Consider the following 17,634-nt stretch of genomic DNA (forward strand, 5'->3'; position numbering starts at 1 on the left):
ACCACAAATGAGTGGTCTTCTCTAATCACACAATTGGTACAGATGGTGTTTCTTTCTTACATCCACATCCATTGTGAATACAACACAATTCTCATCTTCTCTCTTAAGTTAGAGACACATGAGGTGGGAAACTCCCTTGTTCTGCCTCCTTCTGTTAGACAGCAGATTGCAGGAGTAAATGAGTGTAGGAGATTGGGAACAGAGGGAAACAAAGAGGCACAGGACATGGCAGCAGCAAAGAGGCGGAACAGAGCCTAGTGAAAAAGAATGAGAGTCCAGTGTGGTCCTCTTGATGTACAACACCTTTGTGAATCACCCTCTTAGATCTGCCTTTTACTACTGTGGCCTTTTAGAAAGCCTAAACCTTTTAGAAAGTTTTCATTTTCATTTTTTATTTTACTGCTAACAATTCCGGTTTAAGAGAAAGCTGGATGTGGGGCCAACAAAGGAAGGGGAGGGGAAGGAGCTTAATTATTTTATCCTTCATCAAAAGATTCCAAAGCATTATACAGTGGTACCTCGGGTTACATATGCTTCAGGTTACATATGCTTCAGGTTACAGACTCCTCTAACCCAGAAATAGTACCTCGGGTTAAGAACTTTGCTTCAGGATGAGAACAGAAATCGGGCTCTGGCAGCGCAGCAGCGGCAGGAGGCCCCATTAGCTAAAGTGGTGCTTCAGGTTAAGAACAGTTTCAGGTTAAGAACGGACCTCCGGAACGAATTAAGTACTTAACCCGAGGTACCACTGTATACAGATTTGAAGAGTATGATTTATGTACCATATATATTCAACACAAAAACAACCGATAAACATAACTACGTATATGTGTGGCGTAAGCCACCCATTAGTGTTCATGATCTAATGGCTTATTGTGGGCATTAGATGCTTGTTATCAAAACAGGGGGGGAAACCCCTAAAATGACAACACTAGCCTTATTTGAGTTCTAAAGTTCAGACTGGATTTAACAAAAGAATGTGCATTAAGGCAGAGAACCATGTGGAACATTGGGTCAGGACTTTGTGATTTTGCAGGAACAGTTACTGCTGCTGTTCAGTTTTAAAACAAATTAAGCATTAAGTTTGGTTGCTCACACAGTTTTCTCTGTCTTCTTTGGAACCTGGCCACATGTAGTATGCACTCTGTGCAAAAATATAAAAACCTAAATTTTGTGCCAAAGTAATCCAAATTCTGTGCAGAGAAAACCTGGATTGTTTGGCCAGTAAAAACTATGCATTATGTGGGCATTTGCATTTTGTGCTGATTTTGTATAATTTATATTGCATATCATAGATGTGGAGTGGCAAGAATCTACACAGGGTCCTGGAGCTCCACTTCTCAACATCGGAAATCTTATTCAGGCATATATTTTGCTTCCAAGATTACACCAAGAATGATAGATAGATAGATGGTAGATAGATAGATGGTAGATAGCTAGATAGATAGAGAGAGAGAGAGAGAGAGAGAGAGAGATAGATGATAGATAGATAGATAGATAGATAGATAGATAGATAGATAGATAGATAGATAGATAGATAGATGATAGATAGATGATAGATAGATGATAGATAGATGATAGAAAAACAGTTTTTTAGGAAGCTGAGTTCTAAGCTCTTACACAAAATCTGCCTTTTCTCTCTGCTTTAGGAGAATTACAGGATTCACATAGCCCTGGCCAAAATCTTCAGGATGTTCTGAACAGTTACTACCTGATGTGCTATTTGTGCACTTTCTTTTTTTATGTTCATAGAGAAGGAGCGCAAAAAGCTTACCAACCTTAGTCACTTTTATAGCAGGACCATGTTGATCATTTTATTGTCCTTTATGACAGCGCAGTCTTCCTTCTAGAGATTTAGAAGTGATTCATTAATTTTTTTACTAGCAGAAGTCTGGGGCTTTTTTGATAACAACTAGTCTAACAAAGTGTATCGCTTATACTCTCCACATCCCTGTGTACTATGGTAACATACCAAATAAAGAAACTTTAGTGAACAGATGCTTACATGGTAACAGTGATAGCCGTAGCTGTCCTTTGTCAAGATGTCACAATTACAATAATGATGGCAACTGTCATTTAAGTATCATAGCTAGTTCACAGGAACTTTTAACTGCAAGTCACACACCTGCATGAAGAAAGAAAGCAAGCACTGTCTGTATAAATTGGTCATCAGTCTCATATATTCCTTGTATTGATATATTATTATCTGCACTCGCTTCCTGTTCCTTGTCATTTTCTTTGGACTTCCTTCGATATTAGCAGACTTGTCCATTCTTATCCGTTTTTACAGTTTTATGCATTTTTATCCTCTTGCACCTCCAGACAAGCCCTTTCATGTTTAAAACAAGTTGTTTCTTTTGCCCATGTGTGTTTCATCTATTGCCTGAACACTGACCTAGGGAAGCTGCCTGCCTCTAGGAATGTAATAGGAATTCTTCTTCTTCTTCTTCTTCTTCTTCTTCTTCTTCTTCTTCTTCTTCTTCTTCTTCTTCTTCTTCTTCTTCTTCTATGATTCCCTATTCCCCATGCATCTGACTGGGTTGCCCCAACCACTCTGGGCAGCTTACAATGTAATAAAAACAGCAAAACGTCAAACTTTAAGTACTTCCCAATACAGGGCTCCCTTCAGATGTCTTTGGATAGTTGTGTAGTTGTCTATCTGTTTGACATCTGATGGGAGGGTGTTCCACAGAGTGGGTGCCAGTTTTCTTTCAGTTTGCTACAGGAGAATGGTATTGTAAATGCAAGGAAGCATAATTTGGGGAAAGAAAAGGACGCAACTGAAGCACAATTCAGCATTGTGTTGTGGCGGATGTTCTGTCTGGGGAAGCATTCTAGCTTGCGAGGCAGAGCAGCCCCCCCCTTCCCCCATGCACTGTTCTGGGTGTTTCTCTGACCACCCAAAGAACCATGGAGGCAGGGTGGAGAGGGAAGAATGCTGTATCATACAAATGAACCTTATTGCACAGGGCTTCTGTTAGGTGAATGCCATCCGTGGGAGCGACTGAGGTGCCATCTGATGGTTTTTGGAACTCTGCAGAACCAGTATATTGGAAGGGTTAGAATACTTTTTGGCCAAATCCTTTGCAGTATTCATTTTATCTACTAGCAAGTCAATTACTGCAATTCAGATGACTGAGTACTAGAATCAGAGAACAAGTGTGGTATAAACCCAGAAATAAGCAACTTCTCTGTAATCTTTTAAGTTCACTTTCCAAAGTTTGGACTTCGGACTTAAGTCTTTTATCAAAATTGCCTTCAGCTATTTAGGACTGATAAAGAGCATTTTATCAATATTCACTTAATTTGTTTAAATGTTTCAGTAAAATCTGACATCCACATTACGCTATGGGAGAGACAAAGGGCATAATCCACAGGAACCTCTCATGTGCACACCTCAGTGTAATTAAATGGGAGCTGGGCAACAACACTTCAGGAGGACTTCTCAGTACATGTCCACCAGATTTTGCCATGAGGAAAGCCTTATTATGTACCTTAATGCTACTGTTTTCTGTATTTTATTTATTGTCTGGCTCTTACATGCCAAGGAGAAACTGCAGTAGATAGTCAATAAGGTTTTTAATTGCAAAGATTTCCTGTGACATGAGTGTTAATGAATGTCAAAGCAATAACAGAAAGGACATTACTGGTTTAATGATTGATAGAATGAGGTGGGATAAAGCATCAGGTATTTTGCAGGATAAATGACTACTGTTCTGTGTTCCTTTTACATTAGCAGTATCAACACTTAGATCACATGGGAAGAAATAATGCCTCAGATGAAGCAGAGGATCATAGCCTGTTATTCATTAACAAACCAGTAATGATAATTAATGTGCATTTCATTGGATATTTTCATACTTATTAATGGCAGAACACGGTGACCAATATTTGCCACTGAATTCAGCAGAATTGGCATGGGGCAGGTCTCATAAATGGGCTCCAGTGTTTTGCTTTCTGACCCTTATGGCTCTCATTGTATTTACAGATACTGCATGCTAAAACTTTGAGAATTATTTCAGTAGGACTTTTAATCAAACAAATTTGGCATAAAGGCAGCATTACTAAGACCAAAACTGCTCATATTCTGAGTCTCCTCCACCCAATTTGAATTCTACCAGAATAAGCATATTTGGTACCTCATACCCTTCACTCAAGAATAGTGATGCAAATAAAAGGTTAAGGAAATTCATTATTTGTTATACATTTGCTCAGTGTGAATGCTTTGTTCTGAATATGACTTTTGCAGAATTTTCAATCTTTTTTATAAAAAAGCACTAATGTATGTAATAAGGAGGACTAGTGGTGTGGGTAAGCAAGAGAGATTGAGAGTAGCGTGAGTGGTGGCTGTAAGGGACCCTGTCCTACCAGTGTTGAGTGTGAAAGGTCTGCAGGGGACTTTAACTTGTATAAAATTGAATGTGATTAGAACCCTCCTGCTATGTCATCAGGGACCTCAGTTGTACAGAGGGTTCTACTCACATCCAGTTGGGTGGCTGGGGAACGAATGTGTGAGGCAGAAGTGCAAGGGTACCTTTAAAGGCCACATTTTTCTAAATTGTGTTAGGTGAATGTCTGAACACAGCAAACATGGTCTCTGATACAGCCATTAATCAGATCCACATCTGATTTAGATCAGCAGTTCTAAAGCATCAGGTTCTCCAAAACCATTGGCTGCGGCTGTTGGTTTTTATGACCTTTTGTGAAAGATGTGGTGATTTTTGGCTATATTTCTCATATTTTTGCTTACTGCAGAGCTTTATTTGTCCTGTCAATTGTATCCAGGTTCTTCAAATATTCTTTGTTTTAAGAGACATCCAAAAGTTGTTTTGAAGTTTGCAAAGTTCACTCTTTTCCCAATGACTTTGCCGAGTCCCAGATGGTCTCTCCTGTTGAATTCAGTGCCATTGGGTTGTCCCTCATTCTGAAGGTCAGTGTATCACGTTTTAGTGGCAAGGCTTGAGAAAGCACAAATATATCGTTTGTCGGAAGCACATGTTGAAGTGCTAGCGGTGATTCTTGTTCAGAGAGCCTGTTAATGTGGTAATGAAATGCACAAAGCAAAGAGGTTCATCCATATAAATGGGTAATTTAAATAATGAGGAAGGAGGAAGGATGTGGCTCAGTGTCAGTACTGATTAATTAGGACATAAAATAAATAACCTGCTTAACAGCATTGGTTGCTTCCACTAGAAGGTACCCTGTTAGTGAGAAATGAAGTTAATGACAATGACAATCTAATTACAGGTTTGTTAAGTGGATCTCCATTATGATATTTTCCTAAATCCAGGGGCTTGTTGGTAGGTATACATTACTTTATTCATTTAACGAAACCCTTAGTAAAGACCTAAGAAATGTAATGTGCTGTTCTGAATTACTTGTCATTTGTAAGCTTCCTCCATTGCAGAAAAGCAGCTATGGCTATGCCAAACACACTGGCTGATCCAGGCCCCCTTGTTTGATGTCAGTGTTGATGTAATGGTCCACCACTATGTAGTTATGAATAAGTGCATTTATCTAATGTATGGCCACACAGGGAAATAATGAACAGATGTTAACAATAATTTTTAATGGCACAGTTCTATGGTTGTTGCTGTTTTTTTTAATAAAGTATGGTCAGAATGTATGGATGCTTTATTTATTAACACTTTCAGTATCGTAAACTCAATTGCACCTAGGCTAGGCCTCTGGAGATGTGCTGAGTAACATTTAATAAAGCAGAAATATACTAGCAAACAAAATATGTCTTAAATTAGCTAGACAGTTTGCCACAGGCTTTCCTGGTTTCAGCTGTGAAAATGAGAGAAATGCAAAATCCAGTTCTTGACTAAAAATCAGATTATATATACTATGTTAGTATATTTCTTGGCCATAGGGTATAAATTGCCAAGTAAATCAACCTCTGCAAGCAGACTTCTAGATATGTGTGTATTTGTGTATTCTATGGCAGTGCCATGACAGAATGTGCTACCAAAGGAACCTTTATAGGAAGAATGTAAAAAACAGTAAACCCTTGGAGTTTTGGATGTCTTTTTCAGCTCCTCTTCCTCCAACACATATATGGTTCATCCATACCTTCTGTGTCCTTGCACTATCTGATTTCTACTTGTTCTTTCTTTCGTTGTGACCTGAAAGATATCCCAACAATTCCTAACAATTCAGTTAGCCAGCTTAATGTTTAGTTTTCCCTAAGGAGGAAATATATTACTTGTTCTATTACCAGGGTAGCTGCTGGGAGAATTAGGGAGCGAGCCTAAGCACAAAAAGCTGGTATAAAGCAAGCCTGGATTCATTAGGCTGGTGTAAAGTTACACCAGATCCAAACCCTGTTCAGCACCAGACCGGCTGCTGCTCTGCCTAAGCTTGGCAGAGGAAAAGCAAGTCTTTAAAATTGTGTTCTGTGCTGCGTTGGCAGGTCATGGGACAGAGTCGAATGGGCTTAGGATCCAGCCTAAGTCCCCCCCCCCTGGACCTTTCCCCCATGCCCGCAGAATGCTCCCTTTTGAGGACTTACACTAGCCTTGACTCACTAGCTTCAAATTAGCTGATTTAGCTCCCACGGCTGTAATTGACGTTTGGTGCTGTATTTCTGATGCATTCGGATACAGTACTCCCTTCTCTGTTTTTGCTCTCCTCTTTTCTTGCAGTAGATAGCTGTTTCTGTCAGATCTGATCCCCCTGTGCACTTCCTACCTTCAAGAAACACAGTGTGTTCACTTACTACAAACTTTGGCAGTGTCTCCCATTAATATCAATAACTTAGGCTGCTGTGCAGAAGCTTATTCTACTTCTTACATGGGCAAAATAAGTATATCATATAATAGTGAACACGCTCTACAAATATTTGTTTAAAACGAAAGAAAAAATACTTGATTTTTAAATGTGCTGTCCGCAGGCTCCTTTTTCAGTTTCATTATGAGGTATGACATTGCATTTTTAGTATGAAGTCATTCCCGTGTTGTTATGATCTAGAAAGTCACTTTGAATTCAAATATGAAATGAGACCATCCATCATGTTAACAATTTAATTACCTCAGTATATATTTTTTCAGCAAAAGGGGGGAAAGCCTATTATTTGTTGTATATCTTATTACAGATTCATTGCCTCAGGACGGCAGGGCCTGTCAGTAGGGTAGGCCTTGTGGTTAGAAATGCCAAGATATGAAGTAGATAAGACATGTAGTCCTTGTGCCTTCTGTTGGGGCCTACTCCATTTTTATGTTCGCTCGAGGCCTTTACCTGTTAGATTCCCTGTAATCTTTGTTGCTAGAGTGGAATGGTGACTTGTAAAAGTAATGAAGCGTGGCGAGGATATTGAAAGGGTCGAATAAAGTAGAAATGTGATATTTTCTATCTTTTCTGGACCCAGGAAATAGGACTCCTGCTGTTGAGTCTAGCTTGGGAAATTGCCATCACATTCCCTACAAAACAAAAGTTGTGAGGTGTATTGTTCAAAGCTTTTGGAAGAGACAAAGTAATCAATGCAGGAGGTTTTATCTGATTGTCTAACCATCTGGTTTCCCAGTGACTGAAGGTTAAGCATTGAGGAAACCAGGGGATTATAACTGGGTTGGTAGGAAAGAAGGGCAAAGAGCTGAAGAGCTGATGGTTTCAAAACAAAACAAAACAAAACAAAACAAAACACAGAACCAATTTTTTATTTATAAATTGCGCAATATAATTGAGATCCCATGAAACAGAACTGCAAATTTCATAGGTACATTTGTTTTTTAGTAAGATAATAATGGATAATAATTGATGAATAAAACGTACATGAAATGTGGAAACAGATAAGCATGGTAGCCAAACGATGTGCTTCATGTGAAACTGTTTTCCACTTGGTACCAACCATATAGCAATCTATATTTGATGCTTTATCTCTGATGAGAAAGTTCTTTTCTGCAGGGCCACAAGTTTGATTAAAGCAGGTCATGTCACTCTTCAAAGTCCAGTATGACACTCTCAAATTTCTCTAATTTATTTAACCAATAAATTAGATTTTATATTAAAATTGGCAATTGAAGGGCCAGGTAGGGCCTTATTTTCATTTGGGCCTCCCAGTTGCTAACCTTTGTCTTCAGTTTACACATGAACAAAATTAATATTTCATTGGAACAATTTATGCTTGAACAATTATTTTGGTAAATTAAAGTTGCCCTTTCTGTGGTACTCTCAACCTCATATACTTACTATTTCCTTGCCAAATCACTGGTTCTTTCTGAAGTGCTAATGTGACTGAGTTTGGATTGAATTGTAGTGTCATGTTTGAAATCCCAAAGACCACACGTATCAAGGATTTGAACCTCAAAGCGGGCTATTTGATTGCCAATCACTAAATAATACCTACCTGCGCAGAACAACTTCTTCCATTGTGCTTCATACTGGTGCTTTTAGCTATTTGTCAGTGTGATTGAAGAATACAATTAACTCAGAGACAATACACCAAAACTAGACAAGACATCAAACTATTCATGCATCCAAATTAATGTATTGTCAAGCGTTTTTACAAAAGAATGAATGGGGGTCTGTCTCACACACTCCAAACAAAAGAAACAAAACCAAAACATTAACCAGGCCAGTTCAGACAACATGTTTTCCAGTCTGCAAACCATGGTTTGGAGTTTGGGAACATGACATAAGCTTCTACAGTCCCTTTCCCCTCCCCTCCTTTACCCCCTTTTCATGCATTGATTGCCCACCTCTGTTTCATAAACTATTAACATACTTTTGCAATTTTGTTCAAACTGATTTAAACACTAACCAGAATTGCCCCAAACCATATTTTGCACACCCACCCCAAGCCATAGTTACCGGTACATGTTTAGCCCTAACCATGATTAGCTTTGAGTGGGATGTAACATGAAAACTGCCGTTTTAGTTAACCATGGAATGGAGAGGGGAGTAGTAAGTATGTTACCCTAAACCAGTGGTGGCCAAACTCGATCCTCCAGATGTTTTGGGACTACAACTCCCATCATCCCTAGCTAACAGGACCAGTGGTCAGGGATGATGGGAATTGTAGTCCTAAAACATCTGGAGGGCCTGGTTTGGCCACCACTGCCCTAAACCATGTTCCATTTTCAAACCATAGTGTGGAGTTGGGGAAACCTGATGTCTAAACTGAGTCTGATGTTGATGCTATCGTTTTCTACTCACATTCAAATATCTGAGAACGAAAACACATGTAACTTGCCTAAGATGAGAATGATGCATGCACACATAGTGCCATGTTTCTTGGAGGAAATACATGAATCCAGGAAACTAAATATTCCTGACCACAATTTATTTGTATTTTGCTGAGAAAAGTGGTGATTTATTTGTGAGTGCATGAGTCTTAACAGACACTTGGTGATAAAATCTAATTGAGACACTGTTCTGGCACTCCTGCCAATCAAGAGACTAGTTAGAGTGATCTGTCAGCTTGAAACAGGTATTTTCAAACTTTGGCTGTGGTCCAAATTAATTTTTGAAAGTTGCTTTTACATGAATTGAAGATAAAAAATAAAAGCTTTTATTCAAGGAGTCAAGCTACATGTCTGATTGTTTGCAAAATCCAAGTCTCATAAGCAGTCTTTGTTACTCCAGTGTCGATAAAGTTAGGACCCATTATAAGGTATGCATGGTTCCACCATGCTTCTCCCCAGTAATATTCGGCAATGAGACATCATCATGTTAAATGTCTCTTCACTCCCCCTGCACTTGATTGGCTCTTCTTGCAAATGAGCAGAGGGACACTGAATGCTATGCTGTCCTGTCACACATTCTTTTACCAACATTATGAAGGATATATGAAGGAGACAGGTTGTCCTCTAGGTAAAGGTAAAGGGACCCCTGACCATTAGGTCCAGTCGTGGCCGACTCTGGGGTTGCGGCACTCATCTCGCTTTATTGGCCGAGGGAGCTGGCGTACAGCTTCTGGGTCATGTGGCCAGCATGACTAAGCCGCTTCTGGTGAACCAGAGCAGCACACGGAAATGCCATTTACTGGAGCGTTTGCTGGAGCAGTACCTATTTATCTACTTGTACTTTGACGTGCTTTCGAACTGCTAGGTTGGCAGGAGCAGGGACCGAGCAATGGGAGCTCACCCCGTCACGGGGATTTGAACTGCCGACCTTCTGATCAGCAAGTCCTAGGCTCTGTGGTTTAACCCACAGCGCCACCCGCATCCCTTGGGTTGTCCTCTAGTCACTCTTAAATACCATTGAAATTAATAGAACTTGCTTGTCTCATCCAGCACAACCAGTTTTCCCTGAAACAGGGTCTATTTGTTTGTTTGTTTGAAATATTCATAAACTGTGAAACATTACAAAATATCATTGTATTTTGTAATGAAAACAAACAAAAGTTGGGTAAACATTTTCCTCCAAAGAATCAGAACTATATGTCTATATAGCTAATGCTCACACAAAATTTTAGCTTGTCTGTACCACTGAAACACTGGCAGAGGCAATGTAAAAATGTTTCAGTGGATCACTTTTACACCTGGATATCTTTTTTAAAAAGTAATGTGTGTTTCTGAAGAATATATTAAAAATAATATATGCATTTCAGCCAGGACGTGCAACGATGTAGAAAATAAGTGTCGTGCCGAATTCTCTTTCCTGCTCACACATCTCATAACATATAATCCAAACTCTAAGGCATGTCTTGTTGTTTATATTCTGATTTGGTACCAGACAAAATTTCTTCTGTCCAAGTATTCTTCACTGATGATGTTTTAAAAAGTGTGTGGGAATTGGTCATATCCCGTATTTCCTGGCAGAGCTGAAAGTAAAGGCAAATGTAGCCTCTCTCGTAACATTTTGCTTGGAGTTCTATCAAAACGAGTGCCAAATGAATGGCGCAAAAAAGAAATCTACTGGTTGCTTAAGTTCAGTAAAACTCCTTATATATGTCTATATTAATGCAGCAAATGAGATCGTTAATAGGTTTGAAGAAAATGTGTTTCTTATTACACTTTTATTTATGCATTGAAAAGTTCTTTCTACAAAAAACTTGTTAAGTTTGTAAGTGTCGAAATTATGACAAACACAGAAGATAAAATGTAGCATTGAAACAGTAGATTTACCAATCCCTGGTTAAACTTACACCCATCAGATCCAACACCATAATAGTTTTGTATGAAGCAGGCACACTGGCAATTTGATGTTATAGAAATGCATTGTTGTGATGCTGCACAGTGTGACTTATTTTACTGTAGGTTTGTACACCAATGGCTGGTGAAGTAATTCTCAGGTAGGCACCGCTAGCTGTCACTGTGGGGCAATTGAGAGCCACTTAATTGTCCACTGCTGGAATCTTTGCTTTGCAAGTGGACACATTCCATTCTTCTATTGCTATGGGGCTGATAATTAGACTGTTGAATTAGAGGGGATCTTGGTGATGGGGGGAAGGTGCAAAAAGTAACCAAAAATTTAAGGGGAGACTCATCTTGTGTTTCCACTGCCAGGACAAGTATATGGTGTAATAGTACAAGAAAATAGTTCTTTGTGGTAGTGCTCTGCCTCTGTAATGATTTCTCTGCAGAGACGTGTTTACCTCCAACTTTACTTGATTTTGGGCGCCCGTTAAAGATGCATATTTTTACTCAAGCTTTTTGGATAAGATGAGGTTATGTGAGCTGCTGCTGGTTGTATGTTTCATCTGCTGTATAATAAATGGAACTGTTTCAAAGGAGCTTGCTTTATGGTTAAAATAGCTTTATGGTAACTGGGTAACATGATTGGTGTTGACCTATTTGATTTTATGTTGGCATTTTTTTGCAATCTGCCCTGGATCTTTATGCTGTAGGACCGGTTTATAAATTGAAAATAAGTAAGTAAGTAAGTAAGCAAGTAAGTAAATAAAAAATTAAATGTGTGGCGGTGGTAACACCTTAACTTTCATTCGTCTTTTTTATTTTGCTGCTGACACAAGTAGCTGCAAAAGGTTATTGCAGAGGTCACTTCCTGGGAGCCACCATGATGACCCTGAATGATACAGCATCATGATGCACTGGCATTTCAAGGGGCATTCTGTGTGGTAGGGGGTGAATGACAACTTCTACTGGTGGCCATAATTTACACACACAATAGCAGCTGCTATGTTTGCAGAATAAAAAAGTTAAGAAGCTGCTACCACAAAATGGTAAGCTTCATTTTACCAACTTTTACTCCCTCCCTCCCAGTAGCTTTCCAATTTCCCCACTTTAATCCACTCCCCAATTTCAAGTCAAAAGTTATCCATAGAGAATGGTCAGTCAGCCTCCCTAAATATGGATGCTACCAAATTATTAGGTATCCACGGTGCCACTTGCTTGCTCATCAGGGGTGAGTGCCCCTTGCCCTCTGCTGAGAAGGACTCACAGCCTGTTCCCTGGGAGCCTACTTTCTGCAGATAATAGCCACCGCAGGGGTGATTTTATCATGACATTGGCAGAGAAAAAGGTTAACTTCCTCCCTGTGTGCTGTTACACTTTTTTAAAACACACACACCAAATTTAGCATTATTCCAGTTTGTGATTATCACATCTTCATCACAGGTTTCATGCTTTTTCCTATACAGATGTGCTTTCTGTGTCGAAAAAGCATAATGGGAGAAGCAGAACTATATAAAAAAATCAAGTGACTAAAGTGTTAAAACAAAAATATCTTTTAGTATGCCAGTATTTTCCATGAATAACTTGAGTGCATCCAAAGGGGTGATGCTTCTTCCAAGTGGTTTCTGGGAAAAGGCACATCACTCTATTGTCCATTTGAGTCACAATGTGAGTCTCCATTGTTGGTATGAGGTTTGGAGTGATGTGTTGCTGTCTGTGGGATATGTGCAATTTCTTCATTAGCTCTCTGAAAAGCCAATCCCTTGGAAATTCAAGTTCAGTGGGGAGGGAGAATTGCTGAGGCAAAATTATATTATAGTCTAGGGGCCTCTCTAAATGCCTGGCTTGCTGGCCTGTTCTCTACATTTGCAGATTATAAATGAGTCACTTGTTTCTTTGTGAATAAAGTGGCAGAATTAGTAGGAACATATCAGCCATCACCCGGAATGGCTGAAAAATTTATATATACTAGTTTTGGCAGCAGGGAAGTAAAATGGCAAGAAATCTCGTGGCTTGATCAGAAATTGCTCCAGAAGTTTCAACAGGATTTCCACAAAAGGTGAAGGAGGCACAACTTATTGACTTGCACATTGCGAAGCACAAAATTGCTAGTTGTTATACTGCAGCATAAATTTTAAAGATGCCCACTTTTCATTCTGTACAAGAACTCAACAACATGCAATAGTTAAGGCAAACTAAAGGCAATTAAGTTTATTGGATGATGTCACTGATGTGGGTGATATATATGATTGCAGATAAAAAAAAGTCCCACTCATCTATGATTCCATGAACAGATTGTCAATAGCAAGATAAAATTTATAAGGGCAGATTGTTTTACTTTTCCACGTGTGAAATTAATTTAATTTTGTGGAGTGGAAAGGATAAGATGGGTTTGTTTTTATTTTATTTTGGCAAATGCTTTTTACTAAATACCTCCTTGTAATAATATTGGGTTTTCTCAGTCATGTTTAGAAATGTTTTGGAATACTTATTCAGATGCTGGCCAAACATACACAGAAAGTATGCCATAATTTCCAGCTCCAAAAAGGGTTCATTCCCACAAAAAGGAGTGCAAATTTCAAAGATGCCCAAATGTTGAAGGGATCAAAAAGAAATGGGCCTGTATTATTGTGGTCATGTTTGACCATCAGCCAGACTAGGTCCCTTCAATCAATTCAGGCCTGAAAAAGGATAGCTGCCTAACCTTCTATATTTTAATGATCAAGAAGTTTAATTAAGGTATCAACTTAACCTCACTTATCTAGGAGCAAGCCTAATTGAATTAGTCTCATTGAATCACTAGTACATGGTTAGGTTTGCGCTGCTAGCAACTTTGAATGATATTTGGGAAGTTTGGATATGAATAAAGTGACCAAATGAATAATTTCTTATTATTAGTGTGGGTAGCTAGCATTAAGGGGCAAAGATGGGAAGGCACCAAAACAGAAACAATAGGAGAGATGACCTCTTAGGAGTACTGAAAATATTGTTGCCTGAAGATAATGTGTGGAGTCACTGGGTACCAAAACAGACAAAGAGGGAGGGCAGGAGTGGGTCCCTATGGATTATGGGGGGCCTTGGAGGTATACCACAAAAATTCAGTTTGCTTTTGGGGAAAACACTGCCTATTCTCTAAAACCTCCACTCTATCATGAGCTGAGTTCAAGCTGCCAGTGAAAGTTATAGCATTTTAAATGGACACCTCCCAGCATGAGCAGGTAGGCTGCAGTAAAGGTACCCCGACCGTTAGGTCCAGTCGCAGACGACTCTGGGGTTGCGGCGCTCATCTCGCTCTATAGGCCGAGGAGCCGGCGTTTGTCCGCAGACAGCTTCCGGGTCATGTGGCCAGCATGACTAAGCCGCTTCTGGCGAAGCAGAGCAACGCACGGAAACGCCGTTTACCTTCCCGCTGGAGCGGCACCTATTTATCTACTTGCACTTTGACATGCTTTCAAACTGTTAGGTAGGCAGGAGCAGGGACCAAGCAATGGGAGCTCACCCCGTCATGGGGATTATAAAAAATGCATAGTACCTCCATTTGTTCATACATAAAGGAAAACTAAAGCAGTACTTCAGAAAATCTGGTTTTTAAGCCTTGCTGAACCCATGATAGCCAGGCAGCTGAATGGCTGTTGAGCTGGGCTACAAGACACAAATTACATGGTAGGAATCACATTGTGTGCTGGGAACGAAGAGAGATCAGAATAGCACTGCTGACTTTAGAAGGAATCACCCAATCCCCATAGTTCTCAGCTTCCCATTTACAAAATATCCATGTGACTATCACTGAGTTTGATATGGAACAATCTCCTTTAGAGGAATACCACAGAAGGAAACAGTAAAATTACTTTACTATGTTAGGAATTGTTTGAGTTGTTCTGTCAGTCAGTAAACATCCTGATTTTCTGTACATTACAATAATGTTCCCAGGCTGCTAAGGATAATTGCAATCTGCTCAGATAAGACCGACATAACTGAAAGTAATACACTGTACCTTTTTACTCTCTTATTGCTTTCTTTGGCTAATGGAATAATAAAGCATTTAAAGAGAAAAGAACATTACTTTGGTCAGTTTGTTGCCCTTAAATATCCTGAACATCTGAAATAGCTTGTTTTATATTGGAGTGGGTAGGGTAATACTGATTCAGGCATAGACCACAATTCAGAATCTCAGAAGGCAAGAACAGACTGAGCCCAATGAGGGACAGGTAGGAGATAAACGCTTGTGTTTCAGTTTGGGAGACCTCTGACACAATGCTCTATGGGTGGCCTTCACCCACTGGCAAAGGAAGGGGAGTGTGGTGGAGCCGGTGCGTCCCGGGTGTCATTCCTGGGTGGGGGGTGACATTGCCGTGCTGCCCCCCTGGGATGCTCACAACTTGCCCAGCCCCTGCTGGTGGCTCGCCCCGCCCTCGGGCACATAGCTCTGCCTCTGATCTTCACCAACTTTTGGTCTGATCTGCCTCACAGTATTATGAGAATAATGAGCAAATATATTACTCTTGTATTTCTTTGCAAGATTGAATTCTGTTGAAATTAAGCAATTAATGCTTTGTTGAGATTGGAATATGTACCTGGGGTCAGTACATGCACACAGAACAATATATAAACCAAGACACAGCTTCTTAACAATTAAAACTGAATTAAAACTGGAGGCATGCTTCACTTTCAATACCTGTAAAAAGATACTTGGTAAGTTTGTATGAATAAAAACTATCTTCTCCTGTAGAAGCCCACCCCTTATGTTGATGTGTAAATTCTGACTGTGCCTCCCAAGTGGAAGTAGTTAAACCAGAACAGTGACTAACACAGGGGCATATTTGGGAACCTCCTCAGCTGGAAACACTGAATATTCCAATCGTACCCAATGCAGAAATGCAGCAAAATTATCTGCCCCTAGCACTTAGACTAGGTGGGTGAGTCTTATGTTACCCCATGTGAGAGATAAGGTGGGACTTACGAATTTTCATCGGGGGTGGCTGCTAGGAGTCTGTGGTTCTGACTTCCTTTATATAATTATTGACTGCCTGTGAAAGGTAATGATTGCTGGGTGTGTCTGACAAAAATGGCCTGGTTGGCATGACAACCTTGATTTTGTGAGATTGTGCAAAGTTGCATGCACCCCCAGAGATGCTCACAGTTGCTGCCCTAAGCCAAGGTTTGGCTTAGTGTATTTTCCAAACCAGGACTTAGTGGTTAAGCTCATTGACTGTGAGCTGTAGCCAAGGTTAGTTGTTTGCTACAGCTCATGGTTAGTGAGGGGGGAGATTACCGGTAATCACAAATCCTGGTTTGTACAACACTGTAAGCCAAGGCTTGCAGTGCTGCAGCAACAAGAATCAGGGAGCTATGAGTTCTATTTTGGGAGCTTGTAAGTTCTCATGGTTTCACTAAGCCAAGGTTCAGCTTAGTATGCCATGCACACTAGCTCACTGTATTTGGGGGAGTTTAATATCAAGCAGAAGGATAACCCACAAGGATGTGTGGGTTGGAAGCAGGGATACAGTGGCTTGAGTGCTGTTTGCCTCTCCAGTCCCTTTCACACCTGGTTGATCTTCCATTCTGCCCTCCAGCCTGGTGGTGCTGTAGTTGAACACCAACTTGGTTCAGAATAAAACATCATTCATTCATGAGTTGGTGGGCTGGATGAGGCCAAATAAACTAAAAGGCTTCCGTCAACTCAACCCATAAGTTGCTTATTTGAGAAAACAGAGAGGCTTGTCTCATTGTATAATTGCATGTTGCAATTAAGAAATGATTTACTATAGCGGCATTTGCATATCCTGATTGAATTAGCTTTAATGCACATGGGCTTCCAGATGTGTTGCACACTAATAATAGTTCATGCTTCTACCTTGTTCTCAAGTGGCATGACACAATAGAATAAAGCTGTTTAATAGGGTTGGAGTTCATATTGAGGAAGATAAAGGAGCAATAATTGTAATTTGCTGTCCAAAGAGCACTCAGTCTTGCAAGTCTCCTTCCCCTCATTTGCAACATTAAAAACATAGTTTTCACTCCTGAAAATATCTGGTGAGGATGAGTACCATATGGATGATACCTATTGGCAAAATGTTCATTACTGCAAACTAAATCACATAGGAATGTTATATCCACTCTTCCCTTTCATACCTGCCTTCAATATCAGCTGTCTTGTGTCTGAGGTTTCACAAAGATGTGCATTCATGGCTGTTGCATGTCAGTTGTAGGATGCCCTCCTCAGGTCCTGCTCCCCTGTCTGATTCAATCTTTGACCACCTTCTGACATAGGACTAAAACATGGCTTGGTGTAACTGGTTTGACTGTTGGCTGTTGGCTGGCACTACTATTAAATTATCTCAGCTATTGTATTTTTATTATTTTTTGCAGAATTCAGTCATTTTTATTCTTTTAATAAATAAGTTTAGCAACATGATTGTGTGTGTATATATAATAATAATTAATAATAATTTTATTATTTATTATCTCACCCATTTGGCTTGATTTCTCCAGCAATTCTGGGCAGTTTACAGTACACACAAAACACAGTTAAATGTCAAACATTAAAAACTTCCTG

At 39.8% G+C, this 17,634-nt stretch overlaps 1 protein-coding gene across 15 annotated transcripts in view; it reads left to right on the forward strand.

Annotated features, from left to right (window-relative positions):
* The window catches only part of MECOM (MDS1 and EVI1 complex locus), a 469,813-nt gene that overhangs the window by 276,315 nt on the left and 175,864 nt on the right, over positions 1–17,634 (forward strand). The window lies entirely within an intron of this gene.

Source organism: Podarcis muralis, chromosome 6, assembly GCF_964188315.1.
Source record: "Podarcis muralis chromosome 6, rPodMur119.hap1.1, whole genome shotgun sequence".
Classification (NCBI taxonomy): domain Eukaryota; kingdom Metazoa; phylum Chordata; class Lepidosauria; order Squamata; family Lacertidae; genus Podarcis; species Podarcis muralis.